Source organism: Papaver somniferum, chromosome 1 (genome assembly GCF_003573695.1).
Source record: "Papaver somniferum cultivar HN1 chromosome 1, ASM357369v1, whole genome shotgun sequence".
Taxonomy (NCBI): domain Eukaryota; kingdom Viridiplantae; phylum Streptophyta; class Magnoliopsida; order Ranunculales; family Papaveraceae; genus Papaver; species Papaver somniferum.
The window spans coordinates 78,119,164-78,126,469 of NC_039358.1; positions in this window are offsets into that span (position 1 = coordinate 78,119,164).

Sequence of the window (7,306 nt, forward strand, 5' to 3'; positions counted from 1 at the left end):
TGTTATATAATTGAAATATCACAGGTTGTGCGTTGAATCGATCAATTGGGAAATCCAACCTTTGGTTGTTGATTGAAATTGATTGATCCTTGAACATTGGTCTTTGGTACCGTTCAAGTGATTTCTCTTGTATTCAATTAGACTCGTGATCGCTGTCGTATGCGTCAAAAATAAATTACTTTCTCACTACTCAAAATATATAATATAGCAAGGGCAAGAAAGGATCGTTCCCACAGAGAGGACTAAGGTTGTCAAGTTGTTTCGGTTTGTTATGGAAAACAAGGGGGATTTTATGATTTATGTAAACTAAAATAAAATAAAAGCAAACAAAGAAATAAACACGCAAATCAAGGATATAAAGATATTGGGTAAAGGTTTCATCTTCAATTGTAAACAAGTTTTTGAATATATGAATAGAATTCGTATTTAATCTCGCTATCATCAAAAGCCCTAGAATACCTTATTCCAACAATACTCAGTAAATTTCTTAAATCATCAACACACACATTAGAGCTGCGTATGTGAACTCTACCTAAAGAATAACCTAACGCCTTGCACTAATTAAGTTCAATTCCTAGGAGCATTAAGTTTCAGAAATAGGCTAATCAATGCAATTGTCATACATTGCGCATAACAATTCGAACAAAGGTCAATTTCTACATATGACTACAAGAAAGTATCACTACAATCCGTAATCACATCATGCTACTCGTATTCAAGGTTATCGCTCGATGATGAACCCTAAATTAGCTATAGATATGGATGTATGTTCAATCAATTCTAGACTCAACCAAACAAACATTCAATCATATTACAATACATCAATCATGCAATTATTATAAACCGTAGAAAGTGATCCATAATATGGAGAGAAAACTAATTCATCATATCAAAAACCATGCTCGCAAAATCCGCCTACATCTTTAACCAATAAAAATAAATTATCTACTTGTGTTAATGGAATTCATAACAAGAAGGAAGAGAAAACCTATCATGTTTCTAAACCCTAGAAACAAAAGAAAAAGCAAAGATGATTCAGAATAGAGATAGAGATCCCTTTTATATCTCTTTCTTTCTCCACCAATTTCTGTATAGGTCACGCCAATCAGTCGCCGAACAGCCCATCAGCCAAGCCCAGTCTCAACAGGTCCAAGTCCTACTCTGAGTCAACTCCTGGATCGGTGAGTCAACTCTCCGTATTCCGATTCCGTACGAGTTGAGGCCGATTCTGGGGGTATTTCCTGCCTGTTTCAGGCTCAATTATAGCTCCTACCCTGCACAATCATTCAATCATCCATTCCATCCTACACACACATCTACTCAGCACATTCGTGACCTGTTGCAACTTCAGTTCCTTCGTGACTTGTTCATTTGCAATTGCAGCTGCAAAACTCATCCTGCAACTCCCATTATTCACAGCTAAACAACCATACTGTCAGTGCCATGATTGATACTCGAACTGCATAACCATCCCCAACAGCAACAATTTAGTCTTCCCAGTTTCTCCACCTGATTTCTCGGCTCAGCTTGCTGTTGTATTATCCCCCTGTAAACTCAAAACAACCTCAAGTCCATTCCAGTTCCTGCCATCTTTAAATTCCTTCTCAATAAACCTGCAACACAAGTATTCTCCTTCCCTTGAGCCACTTTTGCTGCTCTATCTCCAACTGCAGTATCATCCTAACCACCAACTGCTGTCATTCCAGCTTCATAGCTTCTCAATCTTCCATGTATAGCAATTCACAGCCAGCACCAGTGACTATCATCTTCTCTTCCCTGATTTTCTAATCAGTATCATTTTAACCACCAGTTCCAACCTGCAATATCAAATTCTCAACGGCAACAGCTGCAACACCTTCACTGCCTCCAGCCAGCATCATCTGCAGTTCAGTTCACTGCATCAAGCCCAATTTTGCTACCTCCTTCCATCGATTGCAACAGCCACAAACACAGAGAAAACACCCATTGCATCACCATCTAACTCAGCTGCAATCTTTTTTCCTTCTTGCAAATTCAATTCCAGCATCAGAGCTTCACCCACTGCTCATGACTTGCAACAGTGGCAACAACCACCAGAATTAAGCCCTGACAGTACTCCATCACTTCCTCATCATCAAAGCATCATTGCTTCTCTTCAATTTCAGTTCTGAAGCAACCCCGCATCTCATTTCCTTTGCCTTCTTATCACTGCCAACATCAAAACCCAACTACCAAATTCCATTTCATGAACTCCAATTTCTCAATTCGATTACCACAGTAAAAACCTAACCAAAACCCATTTCTTCTCTGCTTGATTTCGAATCCACTGCATAAACTTGATATTAAAGACAAACCCATCTATTAAACGGCATCAGCATCCCAAACCTCAACCATCTTTTCCATCTCCTCATCTCTCGATTTGCAACTTCAGAAAACCTAATCTTCCCTGATTCTTACATCTTCTCGGCATCTGTCTGAACTTTAGGTTCTCGAACGAGCCCCACTTCTCTTCCCCTTGTCTTCAAATCTCTGCATCATTTCATCGATTTCTCTGTAAACTCCGACCACTTAATGCCGCCTCACTCTGAAATTTAGGTAAACTATCGGTCGAGGGTTCTGTAGCGTAGTGAACTGGGATGACTATTGGCACCCACTGATTTGATATGGGCAACCCAGTGACCATTTGGCTAGGACTGACAGTTAAGAGCCGTGTGCTTGCTAGCTTTGCCTCCGCTGACGCCCTGTGCCTCCAAGTAAAGCTAGATCATATTTCTCCCCTTTTTTGCCATATGACTCCAAAACACCTATAAAACTCAAAAGTAATCATAAGATACATAATTCACACGACAATAGCAAAGAAAGTATAAATACTAGATATAAAATTAGGTATTTTAGACACCTATCAACTCGCAGATTTCTATTTGCTTGAATAAGTATTGAATTGAGAAAGTGAGATATAACTCTTTGATATACTTTTATTAAGATTGAGTCTCACTGTCTAATTGATTCTCTTAAAAGTATATTGGAGTTTGTTTATATAGATTGTTAAGCGAAATATTGGGTGTGGTTGTTAGACCCCCACTTTTTCAATTGGTATCAGAGCAGGCAAACACGTTTAAAGACCTTACAAGTATGTGCTTGTAGCGATCTGACTCTATGGACAAGAATTCTATCTCCATAAACGTACCGCCAGTCTTCGATGGCTCAAACTACTTATGGCGGAAAATCGATGTGCCTGCTTTTCTTCAATCTCGTGATTTTCAAACATGGGCACGTGTTGTTAATGGCTATGATCCTCCGGTTAATAAAGAAGGCGATGTATCTATACCTAAGGATATTGGTAGATATAGTCCGGAAGAAATCCTTGCTGCAAAGCAAAACTCTGACGGATTAAATGCTATCATACATGCCATTACCCCAGATCTTCAGCACCATGTGACCACGTGCACAAAGTCTAAAGAAGCCTGGGATATCTTATAAACCATATTTGAAGGAAATACTAGTGAGAAAGAAGCTAGGCTTCAAAACCTAAATTCTGATTGGGAAAACCTTTGTATGGCATATGAAGAATCATTTGATGAGTTTAATCACAAAGTGTCTGAAATTGTTAATACATGTTTTGCACTGCGTAAGACTATTCCTAGAAAGGACATTGTGATGAAAATTCTCAGATCACTGCCATCCAGATACGATTCTAAGAAGCATGCCATCGTTGAAGAAAATAATCTCGCAACACTATCCAGAAATACTCTGGTTGGGAAGTTAAAGATATTTGATCATGAGCATACGTCCAAGTCTAATAAGGATGTTGCTTTCAAAGCACTAAAGAACACTAAATTACTTGATAAAACTAAAAGTGTTTGCATCTCTGAAGATGATCTTTCTGAAGCTGATTCATCAGCTGAAGATCTTGACAAGTCAGTCCCGTTGATCACAAGACAGTTTAGGGATCTTCTTTTGAAGAGAAGTAAACGGTTCTCCAGAGATAAATCCAGGTCAATGGATAAACCCCATAATCGTGTTCCTCCTAAAAATAGGGATAATAATGAAACTGATGATGAGGATATGCCTCGGTGCTTTAAGTGTAAAGGTTTTGGTCATTTTGCAAATGAGTGTCCAAATCGAAAGAAATACACTGGGAACAAAGGTCTTGCTGTAACTCTTGATGAAATGTCTGACAACTATGATTCTAATGAAGACGAAAAAATCATGTGTTGCACTTCTTTGTTAAAATATTGATTTTGATAATTGTAGCAATACATACATCAATCTTGATATTCTTTCAGAAGAAAACTCAGCTAATCTGGAAGATAAAATTGACCCTCTTATTGGAAACTCTTTGTGTAATGTTTCAGGTTCCACTATATGTCTAGAAGCTTTCACATCTCAGATGCCTGAATTATATCAAATATTGACGTGCTCATATTGTTTACTCAAAGGTCATGATCTATCAAAGTGTTACAAGTATAAACACAAATTGAGGCATGTCAACAAACTTCAACGAAGAGCAAATCGATTAGCAAACAAGCTCAAACTTGCTCAAAAGACCGTTGAGGTATGTAAGATTTTATCTTCGTCTAAGAAGTTTCGGTTTCCAAGGACAGAATCAGACCATTGGAAATAAAGTTGTGGTCTAAGAACTATAAGAAACAGGGTTCTATGGATTCCGATCAAAAGGGATATGATGGACAAATTATTGTTCATCCTAGCACAACTTAAATTGTGTTGGTAAGTGCATCTTGTCTCATGTGCCTGATTAAAAAGAGACAAGATCTTGCACACCTCAGTCTTTAAGAAAAGAAAATTCTTTAGTTGTTTTGATATTTTTCTTTTGTTTAAACAAAGTCTGGAATTCACGTTTCTTTTCACATCTAATTGATTTGGGAAAGAACTTCCTTGTTTAGTCAATAAAAAGAGGGTTAAAATAGACAATTCTTCCTTTTATAGGGTTGAGAGTTGTATGTTCACGAACCTGTGTGCATAAAGGTTTCGTAACCCTACATAGATTTTTACTTCTCTAAAAACTTCTTTTATCTTGAGACTGCTTGTTGAGTTAAATTGTGATTTCCTCTCATAAACCCGTACACTCATGAATACTCCAAGCATCATGTCTTCTAATGGAAAATATGTTAATATGATTGTTAAGCCATCAATCATGAAGGAAAAAGAAAAATCTCCGTTGCCTCCAACTTTGAAAAGAAAAAAAAGGAATGTGAGGAAGCCAAGAGTTGTTCCTTCAAATTCTCAGAAGTTTTCTGATGTTCTTGAAGAGTTGAAGGAAGCAAGGAAGGAGATTCAGCAAATAAAGGTTTTTGTATGAGAACTCTCGAAATTCAGAAGGCCCTGATTCGACATCATCAGCCTAGAAGGTTTGTTGGAATTGACTCCTTTCTCCATGAACCTTATGTTCCCATGGCTGTTGACGACAAGGAGTTCGGGGATGATAAAGAATTCTTCAGAGGTCTCAATGTCTAGTAAATCTTTTTTTTATGTTTTCAGAAGAATAACTAGAGTTTGGAATAGCCATTATTGTGATTACACATAACTATGTCCAATGTTTTCATCTTTATTGTTTTTAGGCTTATTTGGTTAAATTCTAAAATTGTTTGGTAAATGAGTTTTGCAGTATTAATCTTTATGGTTTTATATATTGCAATGTGTTATGGGATATGTGTGTTTGCGTCCGTGAACTATGATTGTCCCATACTTTGTCAAAAGTTAACTCTTTCACATGTCGATATGCAAGTATTGATAAAAGAATGAATGAACTTTTGACATTACAAAAGTTAAGCCTATTGTATGTCATTATGCAAATATTGATGGAAGATAGGATGAACTTTTGTTTACGAGGATTATGTGTTAGAGCATAGCTCGGTTGAACCCATCAAGCGTTGGTATGTCAAGTTTGGTTGTCATATTTTAGTGAATCAAAACTCATTTTAAAGAGTCGCTTGATTATGTACTAGAGTCAACTTCGTATAGGTTAGCTTGAAAGTATTAGGATATGATACATTACAAGTATTGCGAAGACTTGAAGAAGTGAAGAAGTAAGAAGTTACAACGACAACATCATCCTTCCACTTGAGGTTAGTGATATTTGACTTGAACTGTTTCATTCCTTAACGTATCTTTCAAGTCGTGCATATTGAAAACGAAACTGCGAAGCATGAACACTCTAGATAGACATAGTATTAAGGAATACAATATGAAGTTTATTGCTTAACCATTAAACTTTGTAGATAAGACATCGACATAATCGTTTAAATGTTATTGTGATTATATATGGGTATTAGGTGAGGATTTCATCCTAGGAAACAATGTTTTACATGTGTTTTAAGGAAGTAAGTTCATAAACTTGTTTATGAACCGAAAAGGAAATCGCCAGGCATTATTGGGATTGTTATTCATTGCATATCTTGTGAACATCCAATATGTGTCATTTAGTATAACCGCTCACGACTTGTTTGTGTTCTTGGTAAAACTATTCACAAAGGTCTGACTTATGTATTGGTATGACTTTTATTAGTGAAACCGATCTTAAGTAATCACCTGAGATGGTATGATCGAGTTTGTGTTTTGTTGAACCGAATCTGGGTAAAGGAGAACCGATCCTATGAAGAGGTGCAACACATCACAAAGGGGAATCGATCCTTGTATGAAGTGCGGCAAGTTTTTAACAGAAAGGGGAACCGATCCTATGGACATGTGCAACACATTTTTAGGCACAGGGGAACCGATCTTATGGACATGTGCGACACATATAAGTTAGATATCATATATATGTGGGGAACCGATCCTAGTACCCTAGTCAACCGAATTTTAGAAAGCTAGTGTAACTATGCACAATACTCACATGGAGGTAGAGCCGAAACTTGTTTTGGTAGGACCGTTAAACCCATGATTTGTGATTTAGTGTTTCTTAATCAATCGCACAGTTCTTGAAAGTCAGATGAACCAATTCTAAACTTGTTTGGAAGTGTGGCAAATCGGTTTCAAGGTTGTAAGTATGAAAGAGGACTTACAAAGTAAGGATGTCGGCATACTTTAAACACGTACAGTAATATTTATCTTTTATTGTTCAGAGTTATTCCTTAATAGCTACAGGAAGAAAATCCCAGGATCGAAATATAAATAAGTTAAGAATCTTTTAATTAAGGTTGTTAATTTTATTTTAGGAAAATGATAATTAATAATGTGCATTTACTAGTTGAGATTTTCTAAAGAGATTTTCAGTCATTATTTTGGACAGAGCATTTCCAGGAATTATGGAAATCGAATTTGTGTTTTATTGAATATCTTTGAGAATATATTCGGTTTTAGAAATTCC